Source organism: Rhinoderma darwinii, chromosome 3 (assembly GCF_050947455.1).
Source record: "Rhinoderma darwinii isolate aRhiDar2 chromosome 3, aRhiDar2.hap1, whole genome shotgun sequence".
Taxonomy (NCBI): domain Eukaryota; kingdom Metazoa; phylum Chordata; class Amphibia; order Anura; family Rhinodermatidae; genus Rhinoderma; species Rhinoderma darwinii.
Genome location: NC_134689.1, coordinates 431184473 through 431197410, shown reverse-complemented (window position 1 = coordinate 431197410; position 12938 = coordinate 431184473).

Below are 12938 nucleotides of genomic sequence, written 5' to 3'. Positions count from 1 at the left end.
GTTCATAGTCCAAACCGATGCCTCAGACGTCGGGTTGGGAGCGGTACTGAGCCAAGTGGACCAGGCGGGCCACGAACACCCGGTCGCGAACCTCTCCCGGAAGTTGCTGGACCCGGAGAGGGCATACGCAACCATTGAGAAGGAGTGGCTGGCTGTCGTGTGGGCTCTAAAGAAGCTCCAGCCCTACGTTTATGGGAGGGAGTTCACAATATTCACAGACCACAGTCCTCTCAGTTGGTTGAACCGAACCACCGGGGACAATGGGCGTTTACTACGGTGGAGCCTGGCCTTACAATCCTATAACTTTACCATCTCTCATAAAAAGGGTCGGGACCACGGGAATGCTGATGGACTCTCTCGGCAGCAGGACACTGATGGGCGGAGACTGACAGCACCGGGCCCAGATCTCATCACTGACCCGACAGAGGGTCAGCAGGACTGATTCTGGATCTAAGCTGGGGGAGGTCTGTGGCGGAACGGGTGACGGTTACAGGCATTGTACCCAAATACAGGTTAAGCCTGACGAAAACCGTCGCACTCCCGCCATCCGGGTGCCATAGCTTAGATGGCGCCCGGTGCTAGATGGGGATATGTCCCCTCAAACTGCATTACGTTATGTTTGATAACCAGTTGTTTTATATTGTATTGTATTCAGTGCTGCTTCACTGTCCTCCCCCTCTAGGGTTAATCTTACACTGCAGGAGAGTGAGTCACAGGCTGAGAGCGGGAACTAGTTTAATGTAAATAAGAAAAAGGAGGGGGCCTGTTTCCTGAGGGAGGGGTGAGTGAGGGATATCGTGGTGCTGGAGGAGAACTGAGTTAGTTGCTGCCCAGGAGAGGATGAGATAGCAGTGTGAGCTGCAGGCAGGGGCTGTCTACCTCAGAGATGGTACCTGACCTAGAGACAGTAATAGAGGACAAGTGCTGGAGTCCCATCTAACTAAGGAGGATCTGGAGACACCCCAAAGGATGAAAGGTACAGTGGAGAGACCCCATAGTGAGGTAGCCTGTCCCATCCAGCCCAGAGGGGAGAAGCAGCGATGCATTGGTTCTGTGTGTGTCTGTCCCTGTTAATAAACGCGCCGCTGTGGCTTGTCCCCTGTTAATCTGTGTCGCCTGAATCTATCGCCCACATTCTCTTGGCGTAAACCGACCCCCACTGACCCGGTTTCGCCACAACATGTAGAGAGGAGAGTGTGATGGTCACCTAGTCAGGGAGATGTATGAGGGATGACTCCTGTATACACATGTAGAGAGGAGAGTGTGATGGTCACCTGGTCAGGGAGATGTATGAGGGATGACCCCTGTATACACATGTAGAGAGAGGAGAGTGTGATGGCCACCTGGTCAGGGAGAGGTATGAGGGATGACCCCTGTATACACATGTAGAGAGGAGAGTGTGATGGTCACCTGGTCAGGGAGATGTATGAGGGATGACCCCTGTATACACATGTAGAGAGGAGAGTGTGATGGTCACCTGGTCAGGGAGATGTATGAGGGATGATCCCTGTATACACATGTAGAGAGGAGAGTGTGATGGTCACCTAGTCAGGGAGATGTATGAGGGATGACCCCTGTATACATATGTAGAGAGGAGAGTGTGATGATCACCTGGTCAGGGAGCTGTATGAGGGATGACCTCTGTATACACATGTAGAGAGAAGAGAGTGTGATGGCCACCTGGTCAGGGAGATGTATGAGCAATGATCCCTGTATACACATTTAGAGAGGAGAGTGTGATGGTCACCTGGTCAGGGAAATGTATGAGGGATGACTCCTGTATACACATGTAGAGAGGAGAGTGTGATGGTCACCTGGTCAGGGAGATGTATGAGGGATGACCCCTGTATACACATGTAGAGAGGAGAGTGTGATGGTCACCTGGTCAGGGAGATGTATGAGGGATGACCCCTGTATACACATGTAGAGAGGAGAGTGTGATGGTCACCTGGTCAGGGAGATGTATGAGGGATGATCCCTGTATACACATGTAGAGAGGAGAGTGTGATGGTCACCTGGTCAGGGAGATGTATGAGGGATGACCCCTGTATACACATGTAGAGAGGAGAGTGTGATGGTCACCTGGTCAGGGAGATGTATGAGGGATGACCCCTGTATACACATGTAGAGAGGAGAGTGTGATGGTCACCTGGTCAGGGAGATGTATGAGGGATGATCCCTGTATACACATGTAGAGAGGAGAGTGAGATGGTCACCTGGTCAGGGAGATGTATGAGGGATGACCCCTGTATACACATGTAGAGAGGAGAGTGTGATGGCCACCTGGTCATGGAGATGTATGAGGTATGACTCCTGTATACACATGTAGAGAGGAGAGTGAGATGGTCACCTGGTCAGGGAGATGTATGAGGGATGACCCCTGTATACACATGTAGAGAGGAGAGTGAGATGGTCACCTGGTCAGGGAGATGTATGAGGGATGACCCCTGTATACACATGTAGAGAGGAGAGTGTGATGGCCACCTGGTCATGGAGATGTATGAGGTATGACTCCTGTATACACATGTAGAGAGGAGAGTGAGATGGTCACCTGGTCAGGGAGATGTATGAGGGATGACTCCTGTATACACATGTAGAGAGGAGAGTGTGATGGTTACCTGGTCAGGGAGATGTATGAGGGATGACCCCCTGTATACACATGTAGAGAGGAGAGTGTGATGGTCACCTGGTCAGGGAAATGTATGAGGGATGACTCCTGTAGACACATGTAGAGAGGAGAGTGTGATGGCCACCTGGTCAGCGAGATGTATGAGGGATGACCCCTGTATACACATGTAAAGAGTAGAGTGTGATGGTCACCTGGTCAGGGAGATGTATGAGGGATGAACCTTGTATACACATGTAGAGAGGAGAGTGTGATGGTCACCTGGTCAGGGAGATGTATGAGGGATGACCCCTGTATACACATGTAGAGAGGAGAGTGTGATGGTTACCTGGTCAGGGAGATGTATGAGGGATGACCCCTGTATACACATGTAGAGAGGAGAGTGTGATGGTCACCTGGTCAGGGAGATGTATGAGGGATGACCCTTGTATACACATGTAGAGAGGAGAGTGTGATGGTCACCTGGTCATGGAGATATATGAGGGATGACCCCTGTATACACATGTAGAGAGTAGAGTGTGATGATCACCTGGTCAGGGAGATGTATGAGGGATGACCTCTATATACACATGTAGAGAGGAGAGTGTGATGGTCACCTGGTCAGGGAGATGTATGAGGGATGACCCCTGTATACACATGTAGAGAGGAGAGTGTAATGGCCACCTGGTCATGGAGATGTATGAGGAATGACCCCTGTATACACATGTAGAGAGGAGAGTGTGATGGCCACCTGGTCAGGGAGGTGTATGAGGGATGACCCCTGTATACACATGTAGAGAGAGGAGAGTGTGATGGCCACCTGGTCATGGAGATGTACGAGGGATGATCCCTGTATACACATGTAGAGAGGAGAGTGTGATGGTCACCTGGTCAGGGAGATGTATGAGGGATGACCCCTGTATACACATGTAGAGAGGGGAGTGTGATGGCCACCTGGTCAGGGAGATATATGAGGGATGACCCCTGTATACACATGTAGAGAGGGGAGTGTGATGGCCACCTGGTCATGGAGATGTATGAGGTATGACTCCTGTATACACATGTAGAGAGGAGAGTGTGATGGTCACCTGGTCAGGGAGATGTATGAGGGATGACCCCTGTATACACATGTAGAGAGGAGAGTGTGATGGCCACCTGGTCAGGGAGATGTATGAGGGATGACCCCCTGTATACACATGTAGAGAGGAGAGTGTGATGGCCACCTGATCATGGAAATGTAAGAGGGATGTTCCCTGTATACACATGTAGAGACGAGAGTGTGATGGTTACCTGGTCAAGGAGATGTATGAGTGATGACCTCTGTATACACATGTAGAGAGGAGAGTGTGATGGTCACCTGGTCAGGGAGATGTATGAGGGATGACCTCTGTATACACATGTAGAGAGGAGAGTGTGATGGTCACCTGGTCAGGGAGATGTATGAGGGATGACTCCTGTATACACATGTAGAGAGTAGAGTGTGATGGTCACCTGGTCAGGGAGATGTATGAGGGATGACCCCTGTATACACATGTAGAGAGGAGAGTGTGATGGTCACCTGGTCAGGGAGATGTATGAGGGATGACCTCTGTATACACATGTAGAGAGGAGAGTGTGATGGTCACCTGGTCAGGGAGATGTATGAGGGATGACCTCTGTATACCTCTGTTTCAGCGCAGACAGCAGCAGGGCAGGCTCGGTTAGGACTAGGCAGCCGGTAGACGTCAGGCGAGGTGAAGCAGGTCAGACGTGGAGGCAGCATGACACGACTTTGGCACAGCACAGTGCTAGACCAGGATGGTATGCAATGCAAGGAACTGGAACAGATAGAGGAACAGGTAACACAGTAGGAGCCCATCACATAGACAAACTAGGAAACATCAACAACTCTTAGGCGTAGAAGCAGGGGGCTGGACCCCTCTTATAGTCAAGGGTACTCACGGGTCAAAGTTCAGCAAAAGTCCGGTACGAGCGCTGCCTCTTTAAGAGCGGGCATGAGCGTGCGCGAGCACCCACCGGGATCCAACTGAGGTGAGTGGAAGTGAGCACTGGCATCACCTGAGGAGGAGGCTGGGGCTAGCCTTGCCAACTCGTGGTTGCGGCTTTCAGTAGGGGATTGGAGCTGACAGCCCGCAGCCACGGACATTACAACAGTGCTTACTTTTGCGACCCCCACCTCTCCAAAAAACTGAGAAAACCCTGATGGCTGGAGGATGGTTCTACTAAGCGGTAGATAGGAACATGTGTGGCTCTCTATTTTTAAGTCCAAGTGATTCATTGACTTGGCTATCCCCATACCTTCTATAGATTTTAGAGACGGCCTCTACTATAAGAGGTTAGGTAGTCTGGGTTCTGCAAGTGATATAGGGGCCCTCGCCAAATTATTTCCTTTGGGCCTCCACCAACCTGATTCCAGCCCTGGACACAAGGGTCATCCTTCATACAGATCTGCCCTCACCTCTCAGGTGACAGTGTGGATCCGAGTTTTCTGGTTTCCTCACGAACTTCTCACCTGAAGAAAGACCCCTGAGCTGGCTATAGTAATGGGGGCAATACAAAAAGTAGGCCACTCGAGCTAAGAAGGAAGAAAATAAAGAACAGATAATAGAACATACAGTGTATAACGTACATCATATATAATTTATCACGTTTTATCTCTGTATAGAAATTATATACATAATAAGAATAACTGAACCGAGTAAAATGAACCACATAATTAATGATAGTTCCCGTGTTAGTCGTCGCCTGCGCTCCGGGGCCTTGATTATCCCCCCCGGGTAAATAAGTCTCTTATAAAAAGCTGTCGATTTTCAGGCACAAAGATCTCTGCAGATCCCACATCGCAATCACACGAGCTGCACGTCAGACAGGTGAGACCCTTCACGGGAAGCAAAGACCCCAAGATGACCCACCAAGAAGCCTTGAGATGTAACACTCCTATCATTCTCCAACACGATGCTGTTCTTCTAGGATATAGCGCCGTACATTATACCGATCATTAGAATATTCTCAGGGGAGGTGTCAGCTGTTTTGCTTGGCAAGAAAATGTAGCAATAAAAGGGCAACAAAGTATCAATGTATCACCAGGCAGATCAAGAAAACATGCGTGACAACCTCTATTGGATCTGTAGTGGCGGCCTCTTCCTATAACAAAGGGTTAACCAAGGAACGGCTGGAGAAATTGTTTTTAATTTTTTTTTTTTATAGGAAAAGAATAATTCAAGGGCTCCGATATTATATCTACTTGTTGGTAGGTTTTGGATTTTAAGTGGAAAGCCCCTTTAAGTACCTTCCCTATCAAAAATGCGGCCCATCTTGATGAGGAATAGGGGTAACTGTGTGTCAGGATCGATCACAAGTACTTGTAAGCCGGTTAATAAACGGATCACATGATCAGTTGATCTCTCGTTGATCTAGGTCGATCACTATGGATTGTAGCTCAGGTCTAAGCAGGTAACTGAGGTCCTGGAATAAATGTGGGGAGTGTAAGGTCCATGTCACCTCTGTGGAACCTTTTACTTTTTTTGCATATAGCTAATAATGCCAATTATTTATTATTTTACAACTTGGGGAAATGAGGCATGATTAACATTGTGATAATACCACTTTAACTCCTTAACGCCCAGGTCTGGTTTGGTCTTAAAGGGGTTGTCCAGGCACGGGGTGTTTTTTTATACTGATGACATATCTTCAGGATAGGTCATCGGTATATGATCGGTGGGGGTCTGACACCCGGACCCCGAATGAACAGCTGTACCGACTGCCTCCGGGAGGTATGTGATGGTCGGTGCCAGAAGCAGAAGGCTCCGGTCACAGTGTAGCGGCCGTGCAGTATTGAAATGAATAGGAGCAGAGCTGCAGTACCCCAGCATGGCCACTATACTGCGACTGGAGCTATCTGCTTCCGGCACCGAACCCTGTATGATCCAGCAGGAACAGCTGATCGGTTCGGGGTCCGGGTGTCGGGACGAGTTATATTTTTCATAGGGTTTCTATGGGTTGGTATGATAAAGGCGATACCAAATATGTATTCTGTAGGTTTTTTTTATGTCGCACAATTTCATGGAAAAATAATCGGTTTTTTTACGCCGCAATGCAAGAGTCACAACTTTTTTATTTTTCTGACGAGGCGGCCGTGTGTTGGCTTATTTTTTGCGAATCAAGATGTCGTTTTTATTGGTGCCATTATGGGGTACGTGGGACTTATTGATCAACTTTTTTGGGGGCAGCTTTTTTATGGTAATTTTTGTGGGGTTTTTGTTACGGCGTTCATGTGGTTTAAATAACTTCATTGTTCAGGTCGTTACGATCGTGTTAATACCATGTCAATGCTTTTTTTGGGGGGGTTTTAAACTTTTACAAAATAAATCTTTTAAAGGAAAAAAATTGTTCTATTTTTTTTTTTTACTGAGCACCGTTTTTCTTTTTTGTTTTTTTTTCTTTTTTAAATACATTTTATTTCACTATATTTCATATCTTTTTAGTCCCACTAGGTGACTTCACAAACCGATCATTTGATCGCTAATAAAAGGATTTTGTATACTTTTTTTTTTTTTAATCAGTCGAAGCCCCGACCAAGCCCGAGTCGCCCTGGACCGCCTCCAAACAGCTGATTGTTCCCCAAGCCTACCGTGCACGACTGTTAGCCCTGGCCCACGATATACCCGCGGCGGGTCACACTGGGACCAGGTCCACCAGGGGCCGGCTCTCGAAGGCTTTCTTTTGGCCAGGGCTGACTGAGGATGTGCGGCGGTACCAAGCTTCATGCCCTGTCTGCCAACGGGTGGCGGGGGCCCCGCGCAAGGTTCCACTCAGGCAGCTGCCCCTCATCCGAGAGCCCTTCCAGCGGGTGGCCATAGATCTGGTTGGCCCCATTAATCCCCCCAGCCGAGGGGGAAAGCATTACATCCTAACCCTGGTAGACTTCGCTACCAGATACCCGGACGCAGTGGCTCTGTCCTCCATAGATGCTGAGCACGTCGCCCAGGGACTCATGGACATCTTCAGCCGGGTGGGGTTCCCGCGTGAGGTACTCACAGACCAGGGATCTCAATTCCAGGGAGAACTCATGCAGGACTTCTGGAATCGGCACGGGGTGAGTTCTCTAAGAACCACCGCCTACCACCCCCAAACGAACGGACTGTGTGAAAGGTTCAACGGTACCCTCAAGCAGTTGCTACTCCGATACGTCCACTCGGAGGGGAGAGACTGGGACCGCTCCTTGCAGCAGCTTCTCTTTGCCTATCGAGAGGTGCCGCAGGAGTCTACCGGGCACTCCCCATTCGAGTTGCTGTTCGCGAGGCGGGTCCGGGGACCCTTGGACTTAGTCCGGGAAGGTTGGGAAGGGAAGTTTGCAAGCCCGGAGATCCCGGTAGTAGACTATGTGAGCCAAATGCGGGAGCGCCTAGAACGGCTGATGGATTTGGCCCATCAGCGATTGGAAGTAGCTCGAAGCCGTCAACGGGACGAGTACAACCGTAGTGCCCGACCCCGAGAGCTGGGGGTGGGGGAGAAGGTACTGGTCCTCGCGCCAGTACGAGGCAACAAGTTGCAGGCCAATTGGGCTGGACCGTACACTGTAGTGGGGCGACAGGGGACGACGAACTACCTAGTAGCCCACGACAAGGCAGAAAAGCGGGTACGGAACTACCACATAAACCGGCTCAAGGCCTATGTGGTAAGGGAGGTAGGAGCGGTCGCGATATGCTGCCCGCCCATGGACAACCCTGACGTGGACCGCATCCCTGACCTACTGGCAGAGGCCCGACGCCAGACAGGGCTGTCAGATGTGCAGCTTGAAGTCCAGCTATCGCGCTTGCAGAGTAGGGAGATGGGGGAGGTGTTAGCAGCCCAGGAGGCCCTGTTCACCGCGTCCCCCGGACGTACCTCCCTAGTCGCTCACGAGGTCGACACTGGAGGAGCCCGACCCCTGCGGCAGCCCGCGTTCCGAGTGGCTCCCTCAGTGCTGACCGCGATGAGAAAAGAAGTAGAAGAAATGCTGGAGATGGGGGTCATTGTACCATCTCACAGTCCTTGGGCCGCCGGCGTTGTGTTGGTCCCCAAGAAGGACAAAACCACGAGGTTCTGTGTAGACTACCGGCGGCTGAACGAGGTAACCGTTACGGATGCCTATCCGATGCCCCGGATTGATGAGCTGCTCGATAGGCTGGGAGGGGCACGCTTCGTGTCCACTCTGGATCTCAGCAAGGGCTACTGGCAGATTCCTCTGACCAAGGAAGCCCAAGAGCGCTCGGCGTTCATCACCCCGTTCGGCCTGTTTGAATTTACGTGCATGCCGTTCGGGATGAAGAACGCCCCCGCGACCTTCCAGAGGGTGGTCGACCGGATCCTCGTGGGGTGTCAGGAGTTTGCCCAGGCCTACCTGGACGATATCGCTATCTTTAGCGAGACTTGGGAGGAACACTTGGGGCACGTGGCGCAGATCCTGGAGCGCATCCGGTATGCCGGCCTCACCATCCGCCCCGACAAGTGCCAGATGGGGATGGCAGAAGTCACTTACCTGGGGCACCGAGTGGGCAGCGGACAGATCCGCCCCTAGCCGGCCAAGGTGGAGGCCATTCTCCATTGGCCCCGGCCGGCCAACCAGAAGCAGGTTAGGGCCTTTCTGGGAGTCACAGGGTACTACCGAAAATTCATCCCGCAATATAGTACCCTGGCCAAGCCCTTGACCGACTTGAAGTCCAAAAGGTTCAGTCGACTGATGCCCTGGTCCCCTGACTGTGAGGCGGCCTTCGGGAGCCTTAAGACTGCCCTGTCTCCACCTCCCCTGTCCTGGCTGCCCCTGACTTCCACCGGCGGTTCATAGTCCAAACCGATGCCTCAGACGTCGGGTTGGGAGCGGTACTGAGCCAAGTGGACCAGGCGGGCCACGAACACCCGGTCGCGAACCTCTCCCGGAAGTTGCTGGACCCGGAGAGGGCATACGCAACCATTGAGAAGGAGTGGCTGGCTGTCGTGTGGGCTCTAAAGAAGCTCCAGCCCTACGTTTATGGGAGGGAGTTCACAATATTCACAGACCACAGTCCTCTCAGTTGGTTGAACCGAACCACCGGGGACAATAGGCGTTTACTACGGTGGAGCCTGGCCTTACAATCCTATAACTTTACCATCTCTCATAAAAAGGGTCGGGACCACGGGAATGCTGATGGACTCTCTCGGCAGCAGGACACTGATGGGCGGAGACTGACAGCACCGGGCCCAGATCTCATCACTGACCCGACAGAGGGTCAGCAGGACTGATTCTGGATCTAAGCTGGGGGAGGTCTGTGGCGGAACGGGTGACGGTTACAGGCATTGTACCCAAATACAGGTTAAGCCTGCCGAAAACCGTCGCACTCCCGCCATCCGGGTGCCATAGCTTAGATGGCGCCCGGTGCTAGATGGGGATATGTCCCCTCAAACTGCATTACGTTATGTTTGATAACCAGTTGTTTTATATTGTATTGTATTCAGTGCTGCTTCACTGTCCTCCCCCTCTAGGGTTAATCTTACACTGCAGGAGAGTGAGTCACAGGCTGAGAGCGGGAACTAGTTTAATGTAAATAAGAAAAAGGAGGGGGCCTGTTTCCTGAGGGAGGGGTGAGTGAGGGATATCGTGGTGCTGGAGGAGAACTGAGTTAGTTGCTGCCCAGGAGAGGATGAGATAGCAGTGTGAGCTGCAGGCAGGGGCTGTCTACCTCAGAGATGGTACCTGACCTAGAGACAGTAATAGAGGACAAGTGCTGGAGTCCCATCTAACTAAGGAGGATCTGGAGACACCCCAAAGGATGAAAGGTACAGTGGAGAGACCCCATAGTGAGGTAGCCTGTCCCATCCAGCCCAGAGGGGAGAAGCAGCGATGCATTGGTTCTGTGTGTGTCTGTCCCTGTTAATAAACGCGCCGCTGTGGCTTGTCCCCTGTTAATCTGTGTCGCCTGAATCTATCGCCCACATTCTCTTGGCGTAAACCGACCCCCACTGACCCGGTTTCGCCACAACATGTAGAGAGGAGAGTGTGATGGTCACCTAGTCAGGGAGATGTATGAGGGATGACTCCTGTATACACATGTAGAGAGGAGAGTGTGATGGTCACCTGGTCAGGGAGATGTATGAGGGATGACCCCTGTATACACATGTAGAGAGAGGAGAGTGTGATGGCCACCTGGTCAGGGAGAGGTATGAGGGATGACCCCTGTATACACATGTAGAGAGGAGAGTGTGTGATCGCAATGAGGTCACGTTACGCCTTGATCTCCATGCAGGTTCAAATCAGGTGGGGGGGGGGTGCGAGCTCGGAGAAGCAAAGACACACTGAGACGTTTCTCAAGGCAAAAATACTTCTGACTTTATTTGCAGAGACACAGAGTTTATATAGTACAAATATCACATAACTACGTGCAGACACACATGAATCATTTACATTCTTGTGGTTTCTTCCCTCGTGATTTATGTCTCTATGTACATAGTTCTTATCTCTTACATCTAGTTGTTAATCTGGTGTCTGGTCCTTATCTATCTTGGCTGTATGCACAGAACTCAAACATCATATAAACAGACTCCTTTGTGTCTGGTAAGTCCTTGTACGGGCCCCAATTTCTACTATCTACAGAATGTCTGCAAATCTATTCCATTACCTTTCAATAATACCCAACATATATTCTAATACATGTTCTTCTCTTCATCATTGCACTTGTTATGGAATAAATATATGTATAATGTATCTGGGACCTCAATGAGTGCAATGCTGAAGAGAAGAACATGTATTAGAATATATGTTGGGTATTATTGAAAGGTAATGGAATAGATTTGCAGACATTCTGTAGATAGTAGAAATTGGGGCCCTACAAGGACTTACCAGACACAAAGGAGTCTGTTTGATGTTTGATGTTTGATGTTTGATGTTTGAGTTCTGTGCATACAGCCAAGATAAGATAAGGACCAGACACCAGATTAACAACTAGAGATAAGAACAATGTACATTGTGACATAAATCACAAGGGAAGAAACCACAAGAATGTAAATGATTAATGTGTGTCTGCACGTAGTCATGTGATATTTTTACTATATAAACTCTGTGTCTCTGCAAATAAAGTCAGAAGTATTTTTGCCTTGAGAAACGTCTCAGTGTATCTGTTGCTTCTCCGAGCTCGTCCCCCCCACCTGATTTGAACCTGCATGGAGATCAAGGCGTAACGTGACTCAAATTGCGATCACAGAAATTGGCGCCCGAACAGGGACTTGACCAGAAGGACGGCACCCCACCTAGGGGATCTCCCGGGACTTGAATGGCGACCACCCGGACGAAGGAACGTGCAGACCACTGCTGCAGCAAGGTAAGAAGACTTAATTCTTACAAACTCTGCTCTGCACCTTCCTGTCTGGTAGGTCACCTTCCCGGTAGTACTCCTGAGGGATAGAGGGGCCACATGAGGGTGTTTTTAGTGTAAAAAGCTGGTCAAGTCTATATGTAATCCTACCCTCAGGATAAAGTGCCTGATCTCCATGGCAGTATTTGTATGAATGTTGTAGAAACCCAGTTTTGTGTCACAAATGCATTTTAGAATAAGGAAATTGTTTTTGGAAAAAAACTTCCGATAATCCGGCAAATTACCAGAAACATGTGTACATGCTTCAGGTGACTACGGGGATTATGATAGGCTAAATTTTAGCCCGAAAATCGAAAATTTTGTGCAATCTGATAATCCGGCAAAATACCGAAAATGTGTGTACAGCATTGAGGTACTTGCGGGGATTATCATGCACTGATTTTCAGCTCAAAATTCCAGAATTTTCTGCAATCTGATAATCCGGCATGTCAAGAACAGCTTGATTTTACGTTTGCCTTGTTATTTGGATTAGGAATATTTGTCATATTACTGTTATGGTGTGGAGGATATCTCCTTGAGTGGTGTCTCAGACGAGGAAAGTTATAAAAGGACTGTGAAAGGGAAAGATCCTCTGGCCAGAGTAGAGTAAGTACGGAAACTAGAACTGTCTAAAATAGATGAGAAAGAAATTCATCTGTCAGTAGCTAAAATCTGTAACAAAATAAGAAGTATCAAGTGGATAAGTAACTGTCGAAAATAGGCAAGAAAGAAATTTGCCTATCAGGAAACTTACCCCTTGAATTACTTAGGGTGTGCCAAAAAAGGCCACCACTTACAGTCAGATGAGGAACTTGGTGTTCCTATTAAGAAGTTTCGAAGGGATAAGTAACTGTCTAAAATTACCCCCTACGTAACTTAGGGTCTGCCCATAGGCGACCACTTATAACTATGGGGAACTTGGTGTTCCTATTACGAGATGAGCACCCACAAGGACTGACAGCCAAACA